The 20622-nt window shown below is 35.5% G+C and overlaps 1 long non-coding RNA gene across 5 annotated transcripts in view; it reads right to left on the bottom strand.

Moving 5' to 3' along the window:
- LOC134483425 (uncharacterized) overlaps positions 1 to 20622 on the bottom strand; it is a 602791-nt gene that overhangs the window by 369458 nt on the left and 212711 nt on the right. For all 5 annotated transcript variants that reach the window (XR_010060299.1, XR_010060303.1, XR_010060302.1 and 2 more), the window contains 3 exons: positions 19971 to 20067; positions 11481 to 11667; positions 11219 to 11335 (listed from right to left, as the gene is read on the bottom strand). This is a non-coding gene — a long non-coding RNA (uncharacterized LOC134483425). The remainder of the gene's footprint in view (positions 1 to 11218; positions 11336 to 11480; positions 11668 to 19970; positions 20068 to 20622) is intronic.

Raw genomic sequence — 20622 nt, forward strand, 5'->3', positions numbered from 1 at the left:
CTTTGAGCTTGTGTATATGGATTTTTATGAGTTTCTTAAGTGGATTACTTTAACAGATTTTTATGTACTGAACATTTCAAATGTCATCTCTCTTTCTGGTTTCTTCCACAACCCACCCCCATCTCATTCTCTTCACCCCTGCTTCTATGATAGTGATTTCTTCATGTCCTCAACTCTAGACTCACTTCCCTAGCATTGAACCTTCACAGAAAAAATGCCTCCATGCCCATTAATGTGAGATAAGGCCATCCTCTGGTACATATGCATGTGGAGTCATAGGTTCCTCTATGTAGATTTTTTGGTTTATGCCTTTTCCTTGAGAGCTTGGTGCCTCTGATTTGTTGATATTGTGGTTCTACCAATGGGGTTGCAAAACACAATAGCTTCTTCAGGACTTCCCCTAAGTCTTCAAATCTTGTCCCAGTGTTCAGTATGACGTTTGGCTGCAAGTATCTGCATCTGTATTGATAAGACTCTGGCAGAGCCTCTCAGCAGACAGTTATATCAGGCTCTGGTCAGGAAGCACTTCTATGCCTCAGAAATTGTATCTGTGTTTGGTACCTTTAAGGGATGGAACCCTAGGTGAAGCAGTCTCTGGATGTTCTTTCCTTCAGTCTCTGCTCTGCTTTTTGTTCCTGCCTTTTCTTTAGACAGGAGAAATTTCAGGTTAATATTGGTGAGTTTGATGAGTAGTCCTATCCCTCAGTTGCAGACTGTGCCTAACCTCTTCATATGTTTCCCCTTATTCTCTCACCCCATTTTTGGGTATTTCAGCTAAGTCATCCCTAGTGGGTCCCCACTTTCCTGGCACTTGAGATTTACTGGAGGCTACACCTGTTCACCATCCTACATTGCTACACTCCTCTGTTCAATTTCCTGACCATCTGTACATCTACCCATTCTCCTCCCATACCTGATTGTGCCCCCCCTTTTCTTCTCCTTCTCCTATTTTTCTTCCAATTCCTTCTTTTCCTCTATCTTTTATGATAATTTTGTTCCACATTTTTAGTAAGAGTGAAATATCCATACATTGGTCTTCCACATTGTTGTACTTCATATGGTCTTTCAGTTGTATCGTGGATATTCTGGACTTGTCTAATGTCCACTTGTCTGTGAGTATGTACCATATGTGTTCAGTTCTGACTGGGTCAGTTCACTCAGAATGATATTATCTAGTTCCATCCATTTGCCTAAGAGTTTCATGAAGTCATTTTTTTAAAGCTGGTTAGTACTCTTTTGTGTAAATGTACCACATTTCTGTATCCATTCCTCTGTTTAATGGCATCTGAGTTTTTTCCAGCTTCTCCTTATTATAAAAAAGGGTGCTATGAATGTAAAGGAGCATGTGATGTCGTTATATGTTGGATCATCTTATTGGTATGTGCTCAGAATTGGTATAGCTGGCTATTCAGGTTGTATCTCCAAATTTCTGAGTGATTATCTGAGTATTCTGTATTCTCATCAACATCTTCTGTCTCATGAGTTTTTGATGTAAGCCATTCTGACTGGTGCGAGGTTTCAGAATCTCAATGTCCTTTTGATTTTCATTTCCCTGAAGATTGAGACATCCTTTGGGGCAAAGGGACAATACAAAATAATAATACTTGGCTTCCTTAAACTGCAATACAAAATGTTTGAAAGCTACTACGATCTTCAGAGGATATTAGACACTAAGCAATTGTGTCTACAGTTTGAGGGTTGACTACAAGAGTTCAAAGATATGTAATATTTCTACCTATGTAAAAGAAAGTCCATGATTCCTTAAATGTCTTTAGTTCAAATAACTATGTCCTACAATAGTTGGCTACTAGAGATAATACTGGAAGCAAAAACAATGACATAATGTTTAGACAGAAATGTTTGATTGAATTGCAGGTCATTTTCACACAATTTCTATCACCCCATGTTGTGAGATCTTGGGTATAATTCTTTCCCCTGGCTCCAGAATTCCCCTGGCTCTTAAGACTGGGAACATACCTCCACAGCTATATCAGAAATACCAGGCAGAGGGAATTTACAAGGAATATGACATTCACTTTTATTTTGTTATGATGATGTTGAGAAGTAGTGTAAAAATCAATTTAGACAAAGTTCATATTTGATGGTAGAATTCATGAAAACTATTATGGTTCTTTATTGGAAAGGGGAAATGTGTTTAAAAAGGGAAGATTTTATTTAAAAAATATTAACTATTAGAATGCCACTGTAAATACAACTAGAGCTTTTGAAAAACATCTTGAAATTCTATAGACGAATCCCTCTAAGTATAAGGGAGAATATTTTCAGCAGAAACGAGAACAGCGACAGCAACAAAACACTTAAATGTCCTAAAAATGAGAGTGTTAGGTTCCTCACTCAAATTTCATCCAGGATATAGAATCTACTATTTAGCATATATGTATATTTTAATATATAACTCTATTTTAATAAGAAACATTTTTGGACAATGTAATAATCTATCTCCTGTAATATATTTATCCTCAGATAATATCTACAACTGCCTCGGTTTCCTCACTTGATCTGGGCACATCTCATTGGTCTTTCACTATTGGACTGGGTGATAGACCATATCAGTTCTTCCATAAAGACGATTTTGTGACATATTTTGCAAAGTACTAGATAGAGTTGCTTTACCTTTTGTTTTGCAAGAACTATTTTTCTATAAGCAAGAAACCACTTATCTGCATATCTGAGTATGTTTCTCATTCCTCCTGTTTTCAAGATGGCATCTTATCACACTGATCCTTCTTCAGCCAGCCTTCCTCAGTATTTAGTCATTTTCCATCCACTGGCCCTTCATTTGCTCTTTGGCTATAAATTAATTACAAATGGACTATATTGAATTTTTTTTTTGCTTTCATAACGAACTGCTTTACTGACCGTCTAAAATGAGTAATAAATATTAAAAGGAAAAAAGGCAAATAATTGCTTAAAGTCAGTGAAACCCCCCCAAATATATTGTAATTAGCATAATTCTTGAGTACAAATTATGTGGCTGTGAAGCAAGTATCTCCTATAAAAAATGTGTTCCGGCTTTCTGTGTTTATATACATATTGGCAGGTACATTAAAGAACTGCAGAATTCAAAACATATCCTAGCCTTACTGTAACTTTGTATGGTAAAGTTAGGTGTTCTCTTAAAATATCCTCTATGATAACGACTCTTTTGTTTGTTTTGTTTTGCTTTGTTTTTGGAAGGAATGGGAGGAAGAATGGATCTCGGGTGATAGGAGAGATACTGGGGAGAGTTTCATAGAGTGGTTGAAGGGAAATGATGTGTAATGAATGAGAGAAGAATAAACATAATAGTAATAGTAATAAATAATAATAATTATTATTATTAATCTTAAATGTAACACAATGAAATTGAACAAGATTAGTAGTGAAGGGTAATAACTAAAAAATTTTGCTCAAGGCTATGTTTATATAAGTATATATGAGAGGAAAAGACACTTTAGAAACAGAATTATGTTTATTCTACTAAACGCTTATCTATCACCTGTTGGTAGAAGCAGAGTTCCATCTCTACTAGAAAGGTAAACAGATCTTTATTAAGTGGTTTGTTACAATGCTATCCCCAAATTGCAAGGACCCCAAAAAGCCCTGTTGGAGCCAATTCTGATATAAATATGTAGGGGTTTTAATTATGACTTCCAGTTTCAGTTATATCAATGTCTCCATTACATCATGTCAGTGTGATACCCCCAGTTTAGGGGTTCAATGTTTTTATTATGGTTACAACAAACATGGGAATTTTCATAAGGGCCAACAAGTTAATATTTTAGATACTGCATTCTTTCTTCTCTGTTGAAATGGAACACAGTAACAAACCCAACTCATGAACAGGATGGTTAGCTATGCTCTGCAGGATGTCTTAAGATATCTATATGTATCTTGACTCTGTTATTGTAGTCTGACTGACTGTTTGCTAGTGGGATGGGTCTCCATATGATGTTTGTGTAGGTGAACTTTGTGACTTTCTTCCTAGAATTGGAGTTTAGCCCTTGGTCTCACAAAATGGTGTTTCTTCAGAAACAGATTTGATTGGGATTTACAAAACGTTAAATGTTATCAATTTTGATAAGCAATTATTCTAAGAGGAATGATTGAAGAGTAGTTGATTTGAGGATCAAAATTTTGTTCCATATGCAGAATAAACCTCGGGTGGGATGGGCTTGTCTTCATGCTGACTTCTGAGCGCTACCTGCATTTAGAAGCAAACAGGATCCACCTGTAGGTCAACTGATTCAGATCATTCAGAAAAATACCCACCTTTCCTCCACCCAACCTCTTTACAGAACTTAATGCTCAATCCTAATGAAAAATAGCATATATGCTGGGTCAATCCAGAAGTGCTAATGACCATCACTGAAGAAAGTATATGCAATTAGTGTTGCCAAAATAGTGCCCCCTCCATGGTGGCTGGAGAAAGTAAATGTGCCAACTCTCACAATAATGGGATATTCTAAAGAACAACCAGCTTCAACACCTCAACTAATAAAGCTCTGTTATATAAATTGTAATGAAATTGAAATGAAAAGTATATAGCAGAATATGCACCTATATAGAATGAAGTATAAGTATAATCTAAACAATGGTTAAATAAATCAGTTTCACTTTTAAATCTGCATTTTGTATGTGCTCAGGGCAATTAATTCTGTCCATCTCCTTTTAAACTCAGTAAGCCTCAAGGGATTCACCCTGATCTGTAATTATTCTGTCAATTTGTATGTAATAGGATATGTCACCTAACAATGCCCTGCATTATCCTTATTCTTCCTATGTCTCTGAAGGTGAACATACCTTAAATAGTTCATGTAAAAGTCAGATATAGGATTTGACTTTGAGATGACTGTTTAAATTCTTTGAAAACAGCAATGTTATTTCATATTCTTTATCTCTCTGCATTCTACTAAGATTGTTTTGTAGAGGTTTCCATCTGTTTTTCTGTTTTCAAATAGTGTATGACACAGTGAGCCATATGAGGTAATCACTCGTTTAAGAATACTTTGGCTTGTGGATGTAAGTGCACGAATGAATTCTATGTCATAGATATATGAGAACCAAAAGTAATTTATGCCTAGAGAATTCATTTCTCATGAACATTTCCTTTGCTGTAGGCTCTTTGCTTTTCCTGTCATCATATTTTTCCCCTATCACAAATCTGCCCATGAAGCTAAGTGCTTCCTACTTTATCTTCACCTACATACGGTCTACAAGATTTTAAAATTCATATAAAAGTTGTATTCAGCAATTTGCTGGCCTCTTTTGTACTGATGAAACCACAAATTTGTGAGTATGTGTATATACATACTTGTGTATATACACTCATATATGATACGTTATATATATCCATATATATATATATGTATATATACATATATATATATATATATATATATATATATATATATATATGAAATTGCTTAATGCCGATATCTGAAATAAGATTCAAAGTTTGGGTGCTGTTTTTTCTATGGTCTCTTCCTGAATTCTATCCTTCCATTGTTTCCTGTAATTTTTATGTCCATAGATTTCCCATAATTATTCCTTTAGTATTCAGATACAAATCTCTTCCTGTAATGACCCATAACTGACCATTCAAATGATAGTTTCACTGAAGGAAAAGGTCAACATTCCTAGCCATCAGGAATGTGCATATTAAAACTACAATGAAATTTTGTCTTTCAATTATTTGTTTGGGCAAGGGAAAAAAAAACAAATGACTACCAAGTCTAGGGAGCATGATGAGTACTAAGAATCCTTATCCACTCTAGTGGAAGGACTGCCCTTCAAAAAGCAGTATGATTTTTACCTTGGGAACCTGGGAATGTTGTAACTCAAGATCCAGGTTACCATTATATGCATGTAGACATGTGAGTCCATATCTTATTGTAGGGACAATTCCTCATTGACGCTGTATTAGTTAAAAATTTAAAGAAAAACAGTGTAGCTCTTCATACGGAAGAAAATTGTTAATGAATATGTGGTACAATATGCAATAGAATATTACTCATGTATTGAAAAACAAATAATGGGACTCCTAATTAAAGGAAAAAGAAAAAAAAAACTCAAGCTGATATACTGAGTACCCCAAAAACAAACATGGTACATATTAGATTATATTTGGATATTAGCTTATAAGTCATACAAAAGACCTGCAAAATTCTTAAATCCACAGGTGAACAGTATAGAGTTAGTGAAAAGATAAAGGGAAGTATTTAATGAGGAATAGTAATAATATAAACAATTTTAGCATTTCTTGGGGTTCTCATTGGAATGGAGATGTTAAATGTAGATGGGAAGACAAGACGATAGAGGTAAGTACTAATTGGAATAACCAAAACCATTTTGAAAATCTGTAAACATTTTAGTATTTAACAGAAATGAAAGTAATTTGAATGAAATCACCAAGAATAGAGAATGCCCTACTAGGTACAGATATCTCTTGTCATGCAATTAAATCTCCAATTAAAAATATTGTTTATATCTAATATATATTTTTGGCCAAAGTTTCTTAATTCTCTACCCCCTCCAAAGGACTCAGACCTTTTCCTAAGCTACTGAGTGTTCTGTACTAACTGATGATGGCTCTATTGTGGAAGGAATCACTTACATTTCTATTGAGCATAGAGAGGACAAGCAGGTGCCTAACCAAAGCTGTCACCTACAGAATAGTGTTGGTGCTACTTAAACTTATTCTGCATGGTTCCTGTGGGAAAATTTAAACACCAACCCAAGTTTGTACTATTTGATCACAGTCAGCTGCCTACAGGATACACTGCTAAAGTAGTGGCAGCTGTAAGGGGTTAAGCAACCACTGTCTGACTGGATTTGAGGGTTACTCAGTGAGACAGATTACATTTCTGACATTGTTATCATGGCAAAGTACTTAAGTATAGGGATGATAGCAGGTATCGTTATTTGTTTAAATATTTATCAATAAAAAAATTTGCAAGAACATTGTTATACCCGTAGATTTATTGTATTATTTTACCATCATAAAAAAGTTCACATAGGCAGTAGATGGACTAAGACACAGAGATTTCTATATGGACAGTGTGCAGAGTGAAAGACTTTGGATCTTCCTGTCATAAATCACATATTGCCATCTAAATTCCTCCTTCATGGCTCAGAAAACTTTGTAGAAGACATTCTACAAAGATACTAAGGCCAGTACATTGTTCTGGGAGAAATGGAAGCAAAGCAATATTACCTCCAGACTAAATAGGATTGATGTACATGTGAGCACAGAGAGATAATGACACACGCACATGGTCTGTGCAATACACAGTTATTCGTGGTCCATGTACTGAGAGCAGGAATGATACCTAGTTTCCCACACATCACCAAGAAGCTATCTCCATTTGATCAATTATCCAAATGGAAAAAATAGTTTACCGCCATAGTACTTTACTGGGTACAGAATCCACACTGAAGATTAGGCCTCTTTCCACGCAGTATACAGAAAACAAATGTGAATCAAAAATAATTTTGAGTTCTTAGTTTTGAGTCATAAGGTACTATTTTTAACCATACTGGTGATTTTTCATATATTATGGCAGGGGACAGCAAATTTTGTATTTTAATTGGTGCATTTGTGGGGACCTATGTCTCTGTATCTATGTGCTTCTTGTGAGGTATTATTTATTTATTTTCTGATTACTTTTGCTCTTTGTTTTGTTTTACTTTATTTATGTTTTCTGTGTATGTGTGTATGTTTTCTAAGTGGAGAGAGAACAAGGAGATTTATGTGATATGGAGGTGGCAAGAACCAGGAAGGAGAAATGGGGTGCGACACAATTAGAATATAGTGTCTGAAACAAATCCATAATAACAAGTAACCATTCCTAAGAGAGAAACAAAACGCATGAAGATACAGAAAACATAATTTGGTAGATATAAGATGTAAGTTAAGGAATATAGAAAAAAGTACAAACTAAGAAAAATTGGGAAGATACTTTGCTTGAGGAAGTAGCAAGAGCAAGTGAATGAAATTATTAAAATCATGGAAATCTAATTCTAATGATTAAACTGTTTGCATATAATGACTTTACCTTAATTATTGGCTGTCTTTGCCACAGAGAAATGAATAATAATTTAAAAGAAATTTAAATCTATTTTGATATCCAAAAATAAAATAAATGTAGCAATTTTCTCCCCATTATACTGGAAATTTAAATACAGGCAAATTGCAAAAGGTAAGATGATAAGTTCTTGCAGTATCATACTAAAAATTTAGGTCTAATCAATTACAAATGTTTAGAAATTTAGAAGTATCTGGGTACATATTTATTGATGTATACAGAAATTTAACTGGAACGGAAAAGGAAAGATTATTTTCTCATAGCCAAATGTGAATGTCTGCATCTGGTAAGAGAGATTTAGGATTATTTCAATACAAGTTCCAACTCTGAAGTATTTATAGAAACTTGTATAGCTACATTGTAAACAAAGGTCAAATACTGGTATATTTTCCAAGTATTTTTATGAGGAAAAATCAACTGAAGATGTATGGAAAGTGAGAAAATATCTAACACAGGTTTTATATAAGACTTGACAATAGATCTATCTTAGCTTTCATGTGTCTGTTCTTTAGCTAGTTATCTGATAGTAAATTTCTAATATTTTACCACATAGTTGATTGGACGTTAATTGAAATGGTTTGGTGGTAAGTTGTTATGTGGGTACTAAAAGCCCAAAATTTTTGGTTCTTGTTTTCAGCTTTCCAAATATCAACAATTGCCATGTTCTCATGAATCCTCCAAATTTCTCAGAAATCTAGCAGATGTCTTTTTTCTATGGGTTTAGTTGAAAGGTTGCCCTGTTTTCTAAAATTTACAATTTTACCTAAAATTTGCACAATTTGTCTAAAATCTAAAATTTTCCTTCTCCTCCCCAAAAGACTTTTATTATTATTATTATTATTATTATTATTATTATTATTATTATTACTATTATTATTATACATATTTCTTTACTTGCATTTCAAATGTTATTCCTTTTCCTGTTTGTCCATAAGCCCCCCATTTTCTCCCCCTCCTCATTTGGGTATTTCCCCCGATCCATTTCCCCTTACTGCCCTCTCCTCCATATTTCCCTGCACTGGAGGTCCAAACTTGGCAGGTCCAAAGGCTTCCATTGCCACTGGTGCTCCAACAAGTCTATTCTTTGCTACATATGCTGTTGTAGCACTAAGTCAGTCCATGTATACTCTTTTGGTAGTGGTTTAGTTCCTGGAAGCTCTGGTTTCTTGGCATTGCTGTTCTTATGGTGTTGAAAGCCAAAAGTCTTTTTTCTTCCTTAAGCTCAGTTTAAATACTGTTCATGATATTAACAAACTTCTCTTTTATGACTTACTTTCTGTCAAAAGTCTACTGACTGGCTCACATTGATGTGATAGGATCCTAGTTTCCATGGAGGGTACTGAAAGTGAAAGAACATATTTAGCTTTAAACTGAGTTAATATCAGTATTACCTAGAAAGCATCTTTCATGATTTGCTCTATTTTTAAATCCACTCCTCAAAGTAGTCTAGTAATGAGATTAAAAAAAATTGTGACAAGAAAATCTGAAGCACCCTTTCCATTAGTTCATCCAGAAGGAATTAAATCACTGATGTTTGCATCACTCAGTCTTGAAAGGAATCATTCCTACTTTTTTTGTAACATGCTATGCCATGTTTAATTGATATGTTTCAGGGAAACTTGCTTTTTTTGAGAGTTACATTGGAGAAGTGGATTTGGATCATAGGAAAGATATGGGAGAGGACTGCATTGGGTATTTAATGAATGAGAGAAAAATTTTAAAATAAATAATAGAAAATCTTAAATGTAAAACAACAGAAATTGAATAATGCTAACACTCAAGATCAAGATTTCCAAATTTTGGTTTAAGCCAATATATTTTCTAAGTATATATGCCATGAAAAAGACACTTTAGAAACAGAGTTATTTTTATCCTAGAAAGCATAATTATCTTACCAGCTACTGGGAGGAAAAGAGTAGAGGAAGGGGAAAGAAGGGACAGGATCAGGTGTAGGAGGGGACAAAATGATATGCAGACTGTCAGGAAATTGAACAGATGTGTAGAGCAATGAGGGATAGGGGACAGTCGTTAGCTTCCAGAAACTCCCAGATGCCAGAAAAGCCAGAGGCTGCCAGATAGCAAAGGGGATGAGTTTAGCTGAACTGTCCAACAAAGGGAGGAAGAAATTGTAGAGACAATATCCAGAGGTTAGGTAAGGCTCCCAGTTGGGGAATGGGATCTCCAAATTTTAACTCATCTCCAAATTTTAACCCAGAATTTCTCCAATCTAATGGCAATACAGGGACAAAGTGCAGAGCACAGCCTAATGGAAAGCCCATCTAGAGATTTCCCCACATGGTGATCCATCCCATGTACAGACATCCAACCCAGACAGTATTGCTGATTTCAAGAAGTGCATGCTGACAGGAGACTGAGAGAGCTGCCTCTTGAGAGGCTATGCAAGAGACTGACAAATACAGAGGCAGATGCTTGCAGCCAATTATTGAACTGATTGATACAGTACAATTGGACGCAAATTGAGGAGTTAGGGAAAGGACTCAAGGAGGTGAATAGTTTTGCAACCTGCTAGGAAGTACAACAATCTCAACCAACCATACCCCCCAGAACTCCCAGGGTCTATACCACCAACCAAAGGTAGACATTGAAGGATTCATGGCTCCAGCCACATATTTATCAGAGTGTGGCTTTATCTGGCATCAATGGGAGAAGAAACACTTTGTCTTGTAACAGTTAGATGCCCCAGTGTAAGAGAATGCCAGGACAGTGAGGTAGAAGTGGGTGGGACAATGGGGAACACCCTCATAGAAGCAGGGGTAGGGGGAATGGGATATTGTTTTGCATAGGGTAAACCTGGAAATGAGATAACATTTGAAATGCAAATAAATAAAATATCCAATTAAAATGAATAATTAAAAATATGAAATTAAAGTGTTCTTTAAGGAGGAAAAGCTTTGTCCTACATGCAAAACCAAACTAATTTTCAGAGGAATGGGAGGTCTTCATGTTGAATTCTCAGCACTTAATGCATTCAGTAGCAAAGATTACAACTGTCTTCTTTTCAGAAAGCCTCTAAGCACAATGGTACAGAGGAAATTGGTGAGCTGTAATGAAAGCTAGTATGTGTTTTGGGACAATCTAAAAGTGTTAATGTTTATTACTAAAGGAGTTACCTTCAATTACTGTTGCCAGAAATACTGCCCCAATCCTTGCTGGCTGTGTGTTGCCACTTTCACAGCTTCAAGATTTCAACTAATAAAGTCATATTAGTTATATAAATTGGAGTGCAACTGAAATGAAAAATATTTGCAAGAGTACACCAATACAAAATGAAGAATAAATGTATCACACATAATAATTGTCAATTAAATTAATCAATTAAATTAAACATTTAAATTTCTACTATGTATGTACTCCTGGCAAAATATTTCTCACCATCCATTATTTCAGTCAGGCAGCCTCAGAGGATTCTCATTGATCTTTAACAATTGTGATGACTTGTGTATATCCTGATGTGGCAGAAAACAGGGTACTGCATCATTCTTTCAACGACTCTGAAGAAGAGCATACGTTAGATGTCCCAACTAGTATAGGTTTTATCTTGGAGATGACTCTGTAAATCCTGTTGAAAAAATAAAAAAAAAAGTTAAATTGTATTCTTCGATCCCTCTGTGTTCTGACAGGCCCAAAGTTGGATGCAGCTCAAGGGAGTCCCCAAGACATGACATAAATACTGAGGCTATGGGGCATTCACGAAAATAGACCAATCCTGACTGTCCTTCAATAGGATCAAAAAGCAGCTGAAAGAGTCATCTGCTGATATGTGCACCCAACCAATGAACATGACCTCTCTGATTGAATTATGGAAAATCTGGAGGAAGGTGAGGAGGAGGGGAATACTGTCAGAGGACCACCGGTCTTAGATAACCTGGACTCCTGTGATCTCTCAAACACTGGATCACCCCTCGGCTGCATGTATCAGCTGAGATGAGGCCTTCAACACATATAAAGAAACGATCTCCTGGGTCTGGGTTCAGTCAGAGAAGATGCACCTAATCATCAAGAGACTGGAGTCCCCAGGAAGTTTAGAGTACTGTTGGGTTGGGTGGGGTTGGGGCATCCTCTATGACATTGGAAGCAGGGTCGGGAGGAAGTATGGGACGTGGAACTGTCAGGGGGTTGTGTGCACCAGGAGGGGAGTATAACCTGTGGTGAACTTTTTGTAGAGTTTTCCATCAATCTTCTTGTTTTGTTGAAAGGTATTTGTGTGAGCACAGAGGTAAACAAACTTTCAGGCATAACTTCGCTTGAGTCTTTAAGGAAAAGAATGAATAATTTGTCTATTATCTATGAGTACCAAAGGTACTTTCTTCCATGAGAATAAATTTTTAATGACAATTTCATTTGTAGTAGGCTGATCTACCTACTATCGTATTTTTATTTTATTTTTCCTATTAAATATCTACCATGAAGCGTAGAGCTTCATATCTTCATATCCCTATTCAGGAACTACATGTTTCATAAATTTATTAACAAATTTGTATTCATATTCTGGATGGTTTCTTTTATACTGATGAAACAGCAAAATTGTGTGTGTGTGTGTGTGTGTGTGTGTGTGTGTGTGTTTGTGTGAGTGTGTTGAAATTGCTTAATATCCCCAACTAAAGTGTGTTTCAATGATTTAGGTACTTTATTCGCTATGGTTTGCCTCTGAATACTAATCTTTCCATTGCCTTCTGTACCCCAATTTCCACGTCTGTTACTTATGTATCTTTTTGGTATTCAAAGACAAATTTCTTTCTCTAATTACCCATAAGTGACCATGAAATGATGGTTTCATTCACTGAAAAGTTCACCATCCTTAGTAATCACAAATATGCACATTATAACCATATCACAACTTTATTTTTCACTAATCAGTATGGTAAAGTTCATACATGCTAATTAGGATGATAAGTAATAATAAAACTCATCCACTGCTGGTGAAAAAAAAAACCACTAGTACTGCCCCTTTGGAAATCAGTTTGATTTCTGGGAATGGTTGACCTAAAGTTACAGGTGTACCATTGTTGGACATACATCCATGGGAATCCATATCATATTATAGAGATGCTTACTAGTTCCTCTTCATTGCTACAATATTCACATTACTTATAATTAGGAAATACCCTTCTTTTCCATAGTGGAGAAATTGATAATGAAATATGCTTTATTACAAAAAATACTGCTAAGCTCATAAAAATGGAAATATGGGACTCATAGTTAAATGGATGGAACAAACAAACAACGAAACAACAACAATAAAAACAATAACAAAACCTCATTATGCATTATCGAGATCCTCAAAGACAAAAAGAGTCTGTATCAACTTATATATGGATGTTTTAAGACATGAAAAGGGCATATAAGAATTAGGATGGAGGGAAGGATTTTGTGAGGATTGAGAGATAATATAAATAATTATGGGGATATTTGGGAGTGACATTGGGATAAGGCAATTAAATGGAGATGGGGAATGAAGAGGATAGAGTGGAATATTAAGGAGGACAGCTAAAACTGTGTGTCATATCAGTTCTTAATATGTAACATAGATAAAATAATTAAATAAATTTTAAAAAGTAATGGGAGGGAATGACCAAACTAGACATCTCTCCCCACAAAATGAAATCTTGAACCCAACGTATTGGCTACATCTATTATATTTTTTTGGACAATGAGTCCTCGTTGTAATGCTCCAAACACTTCAAACTATTGCCTCAGCTATTGATTGCTCCAAACAACTGATGATAGCTTTATTGTTGAAGACAATACCTAAATTTCTTTTGAACATAGAGAAGACAAGCAGGTGCCTACCTAAAACCTTTATCTTTTGAATACTATTGCTGGTACTTAAATGTATTCTGCATAGTTACTGAGGGAAAACTTAAACACCAACCAATCTCTGTACTATCTGATCTAACACACTCAGGATATACTGCTTCAATAGTGGCACCTTCAAGAGAGTAAGCAAACACTATCTGACTTGATTTGAGACAATGAGACAGAACACATTTCAACCATTTTTCTCATGACAAAATGCTGGAGTTTAAGGCTTAAAGCAGGTATTATTGTCTGCTATAGAAATGAGCTACAAAATGATTCCTAATAACATTCTATTATTGCCACCTATTAATATACTGCTCTACTGTCATCACAAAAACTAGCATATACAATAGATGGGGCTAGATACTGAGATCTATATATGCCAATATACAGAGCGGAAGACCTTGGATCACCCTCTGTAAATGAGTCATTGCCATCCAATCTCTTCCTCATGCCTCAGGAAAGATTTGTAGAAGAAATAGTAGAAATATTGTAAGGCACAATGATATGGGGAGGACTCCAAGCAAGTCAGCAATAATGTCGAGATATAGCAGGACTGATACACATATGGACTCATATAAATCAGGAAACCATGAATAGTTTTTGCACAGGTTTTTCAGGTAAAAATTATGTGTGGTCTAACCACTAATAGCTGGAACTGAATGTGATCTTCCTCACTAAGAATCTCTCTCCACTTGACAAAATTTTCTAATATCAAAAATGAGTTTGGTCCTGTACAGTTTCATGGGAGTAGAATACACACTCTGGCAGAGGTTTCATTCTACCTTAATGAATCAATGGTAATTTTGAATTTTTTTGATTCATAATATATTATATTTTTAACCATTCTGGTAATTTCTCATACATTATGAATCCAAATTTAATATTTTCATGGGCTTTTCTCTAAAAGCATGTATCTCTGTATGTCTATGTGCTTCTTGTGTTTTACTGTTTCTGATTCCTTTGGTTGTTTGTTTTGTTTCAGTCTAGTTAGTTTTTTCTTTTCATGTTTTCCAAGGGGTGGTGTGAGAACATGAGGAATTAGGTCATTGTGGTGTTAGAAAGAGTCAGGGAGGACAGAAAGTTGGCATTAGAATATATTGTCTGAAAAAAATAAATTTTCAAAAATTACTAATTCAAGAGCTAATACATATTCCATATTCATTCATTCTAAGGTATTAAATTTTAAATAAAGTGTGTGTGTGTTTGTGTGTGTGTGTGTGTGTGTGTGTGTGTGTGTGTGTGTGTGTGTGTTGTGCCATGACAACATGTAATGGTCACAGGAAAAATTTGGGGATAATGTTCATTACATGCACATGTACATGTATTCTAGAGAGTAAACTCGAATTGCCAGGCTTAAACAGCAATCACCTTTCTCTGAATTGTCCGGGTGACAGGATGCCTAGGTAGCCCAAATATGTTCAGAAGAGGAGAGGGAGGATAGGGCAAGGGTTGTGGGAGTGGTGGTGATTTCAGAGAGTGACAGCAAGCCGAATGTAAAGGGAAGGAGTAAAATATAAAATTACTATTTAAAAAGTTAAAAATAATTTTCACATATGTATTTTCTATTTGGGATAAATATATAGTTCAGAAAACTAATAATATCATGGGTCTCTACTTCACTGGAGTGGAGATTTAAAAAAAAACTGGTATGTAGATGAAGGGAAACTAGTGACAGACTAAGTGTCTTAGAAAGGCTTTTATTTCTGTGAACAGAAACCAGGAGCAATGTAACTCTTATAAGGATCACATTGAATTGTGGCTGACTTATAGGTTCAGAGGTTCAGTCTATTATCTTCAAGGTAGAGGCATAGCAGTTTTGAGGCTACTCCAAGAAAACTACATCTCAAAATAGTGCCACTAGCTAGGCCAAGCATATACAAACCACTGAATTAAATAGTGATGCTTGTTGAAGCTGAGATTTGCAGAGTGAATATGAGGAAGGATAAATATCCCTAAAGTCATTTTGAATAAGGCATATGGAAACAAAGTTCTGTAAAAGAGACTTCACTACACAAATATACATATAAACATTTTCAAATAGGGTTAACTAGTAATAAGACAATGATTTTCCACTGGATAGTATAGCCTAACAAATACGTCATCCAGAGCCAGTATCAGTATTGGGTTGTCTACTTTGAATTTACATTCCAGAGACTTCCAATTCAGTCCATTACAAACCTTCTTGCTTACCATACAGAACTTGAAATTAAGACCCTATGGCTGAAATCAACACGTGCTTAAGTCAAAGATCAGAGAAAAATTTATCTAGCAATGTCCAATAAGCTTGATTCTACTGTTTATATTAGTGGAAAGCTTTCATAGTACCAGAATATATGAAGCAGGCTACTGCAGGAAAGACGTAATCACCACTTTGTCAAGCTTGGAAATACTTCCTGCCAATTAATTTCAACTGATACAATGGCGAATTGCCTATCATGAGAATAACCAAAATTTTTAATTGGAATTGTGTCACAAAATGAAATCTATAATTGGCACTCTTTTCTTTAGTAGGATCATGCACTTAAACAGGGCCTTCATACTACTTGCACATCTACCACTATTACTGTGCTAAGTCATACTGATTTAAATCAACCCATAATAAGTCATAATCATACCAATAAATTAGTGTACCCATGAAAAATATTCAGAGAATAGAAAATCATGCATAGACTTGTATACTTGTATAAAATGAGTAGGCATATTTTATTGTTTAAATGGGAAGGCAGTGTTTCTTTATATTATGTAAGTTAATGTATGTAATTTTCAGTTTAGCACATATAGTATTTTCTGTGTAAAACTATGTGGCATAATAATAATGATATACATGGGGAGAATGGGGAGGGGAAGACCTATAAAGAAGAGGAGAGGCAGGGATTAGGGGGATGTTGCCCATAAACCAGGAAAGGGAATAACACTCAAAATGTAAATAAGAAATACTCAAGTTAATAAAAAAAAGAAATACTTAAGTTAAAAAATAAAAAAAAATAATGATAATAGGGCTGGAGAGATGGCTCAGTGGTTAAGAGCTCCGACTGCTCTTCCAGAGGTCCTGAGTTCAAATCCCAGCAACCATATGGTGGCTTACAACCATCTGTAATGGGATCTGATGCCCTCTTCTGTTGTGTGTGAAGACAGCTACAGTATACTTATATATAATAAATAAAATAGATCTTTAAAATAATAATAAAAAAGATAATATATGTTGTATGAAGTTCTTAAAGAACTAAGAAAAGTAAAATAAAATGTCTGCAAAAAATAATAATGATATACACAAAATAGTTGATAGATTCCATAAACCTATGTGGATGGTTCATTCCATAGATTCATGGTCATTAAATAATTAAAACAGTGCATGTAGAAGAAAGTATGATCATGATATACATTAAAGATTTTTGAGCTTAAATGGGGGATGGATAACAGGAAAGGAAATGTGAGTGATGCATCATGATACCAAATTGCTAGCATCAATATACTATGTAAATTTTATGATTTTTTCCCTTAACCATTTGTGGATATTCCTTGAAAAAATAGAGCTCAAATTGTTGAAATCCATAACATAGTATACAAAAGTAATAATAGAATTAATCATATGTAAGCAATTATTAGTGGACAATATTTATTTCCTTAAATACCCTCTCTGATTTTGCAACCAAAATATTTCAGAAGTGTTACAAAACAGTATATATATATATATATATATATATATATATAAATATATATATATATGTGTGTGTGTGTGTGTGTGTGTGTGTGTGTAAGAGAGGAAATGTATACTTTAGATACAGCAGGCTTTTTAATCTAGGAAAAAACTATAACCTATCAAAGTTTGATAGAAAATTGCAGACAAAAATTCTTTAACATGGAAAGGCATGTTGGACAGATCATTTTTTAATAGAGATAGAGGTTGAAGCCTTTTTAGTGTAATCATCCTGTAGGGAGGCTTCAGTGGTTGCTTTAACAAGGAACTGATTTGTCCTGTACCCCTGTGAGGAATAAAAAAAACAGGGGAGAATAAACTATCCTATCAGGGAATTCTGAGACATACATGCATTCAGAGGCAAACAGCATTCACCTTTTGGGCTGAATGTTCTCATATCACACAATGCATCTCCACATAGTACACAGCCAGTTTTCTGGCCTTACTGAAAACGAGTACATTTCTTGGCAGTGATCTGAGAGTATTAATGGACATAACTGTGGGAAGATTCTGCATCTAGAGCTGACAAGAGCACTGCAACCTCCTTGGATTCTGAGGAAAATAACATGGTCATTCTCACATTGAATGATTACTTTTTAAGTAACTTGTCACAATTTTTAATTAATCATTTTATTCATTGACATTTCAAATGATAACCCCTTAACCTGTTATCCCTTCACAACACCCCATCCCATCCCGCTCTCCCCATCCACTTTGCCTCTATGAGTTTGCTTCTCCACCGATTCATCCACTCCTGCCTCACCACTATAGCGTTATCCTATGGTGGGGCATAAAGTACCAACTGGCATCCCCCTGTGGATGTCAGATAAGGCCATACTCTGCTACACATGTATCTAGAGCCCTGTTGAACTCGAGGTATACTTTTTGGTTGGTGGTTTAGTCTCTGGTAGCTCTGTGTGGTCTACTTAATTCATACTGTTCTTCCTATGGGGATACAATCCCCTACAGCTCCTTCAGTACTTGCCCTAGCTCTTCCATTGTGGTCTTCAAGCCTCAGCCTGATGATTGCCTGTATCTGCAACTATTTTGCTTAGGTGCTGATAGACTCACTCACGGAACAGCCATATTATGCTCATGTTTACAAGTGCTTCTTGACATCGACAGTAGTGTTAGGGTTTGGTATCTGCAGACTGAACGGATCCCTAGATATGGCGGTCTCTGGATGGCCTTTCCTTCAGGTTCTGTTCCATTTTTTGTCCCTGTCTTTCCTCTTGGCAGGAACATTTCTGGATTAAAATTTTTGAGATGGGTGGGTGGCCCCATTCCTCAACTAGGGGTTCTGCTTATTTACTGCAGGTGTTCTCTTCAGGTTCTATCTCTCCTTTGTGGGTTATTTATGCTAAAGTCATCCCTGTTTGGTCCTGGGAGCCTCTTGTTTTGCTGGCATCTGAGAATTCTTAGTAGCTACACTCAGTTCCACATTCCCCACTGCTAATTATTTCTATCCAGTTTCCTGACTTTCTGTACTTCTCTTCTATCCCTTCCAATACCTGATCTTGTCCCTCTTTTTCCCTCTCCCCCCTCACTTCCTTCCAGGTCCCTCCCTTCCTCTATCTCCTGGAAATGTTTTGTTCTCTCTTCCATTTATGATCGATGCATCGACATTTTGGGTTCTGAATTCTTAGCCTAGATATCCCTCAACACTGTGTCCATAAACAACTGAATGAATTTGAAAATATGGTACATTTACACAATGAAATATAACTCACTTCTTGAAATAATGAAATCGTGGAACTCTTACTTAAGCAGATAGAACTAGAGAAAAGTCATTGTGACTGAGAAAAATCATCCTGAGTGAGGTACTCAGAACCCCAAAGAAAAATTTAGATGTTATCACTTACAACTGCTTCTTAACTTTTAATTCTTACAAATGCCTGTAAGAATCCTTAAATTCTCAGTGGTAAGATATGGAGTAAGGAACTGGAAAGGATGGAAAGTTTTCCTGAATAACTAAAAAGTATAATTAAATCTGGAGATATTTGATGTAATATGATATTGGAATAGTAATATTAAATACAGAAATGAATGAAAGTAGGGTAGGGGAAGGCAGAATCTGTGGACCATCTGAAGAATGTTATAGAAAAGCACTACAGTAGAGGCTCCTCAATATGTAATATGTAAATGGATATTCTTAAAATGCATCACCAAAAAATGGGGAGAGTACAGCCTTACTGCCTTCTCTTACAACCAAAATCCCTCCAGTACCATATATGGGGTACATGTAATTGAGTTTTGATGACTGAGATCTCAGAGAAACTCTCAACCAACATATGTTACTACCCACATTATTGGTTGCTTTACAAAAACTGATAGCAAAGCCATATTGATGGAACCACACTTACCTATCTCATTGAACATGAAGATGTTTCAGTTGGTGACTAACTGGAATATTCACCCTTGTAGATAGTGTTCATGGATTGGAAAATTTATTCATACTTCCTAAGGAGAAAAGCAAAGAGGAACATAGCTGAAATTCTTCAATTACAATGGTGAGCTCTCTACAGTGTACATGGGTGTAATAGTGGTACAAATATGGTGAGCGTAAGTAACAATCATTTGATTGGATTCAATACCCAGAAAATGAGACTCATTCCTCACATTGCTCATATGGTCAAGGAAAGGGAAATACGTAGATTGTGGACCAAGGGACATTCCAAACACCGCTTTTTTTTTTCAGCAAAAGAAATGTGGCAATTTAAAGAATCCTAGTGACATTCTGTTATTCCGTTTAATAAGTATATTGCTCAACCATGATCTCAGAAGTTACTATCGGTTATAGTTGGGAACAAAGGCAGAGCCACATACCTGAACATTGTGCAGAGAGTAAAAGAGATTTGATAACTCAATCATAAATGAAAATTCTCTATCAATACTCTTCCTTCACCTCTCATGAATCTTTGTGTTGGGAGAAATCTAAGAGCCAGTGGGGACGGAAACAATGTCTTCCAGATGTAACAGACCTAACTAACTCACACATGATCACATGTAGATCAT

The sequence above is a fragment of the Rattus norvegicus genome, chromosome 1, assembly GCF_036323735.1.
Source record: "Rattus norvegicus strain BN/NHsdMcwi chromosome 1, GRCr8, whole genome shotgun sequence".
NCBI lineage: Eukaryota > Metazoa > Chordata > Mammalia > Rodentia > Muridae > Rattus > Rattus norvegicus.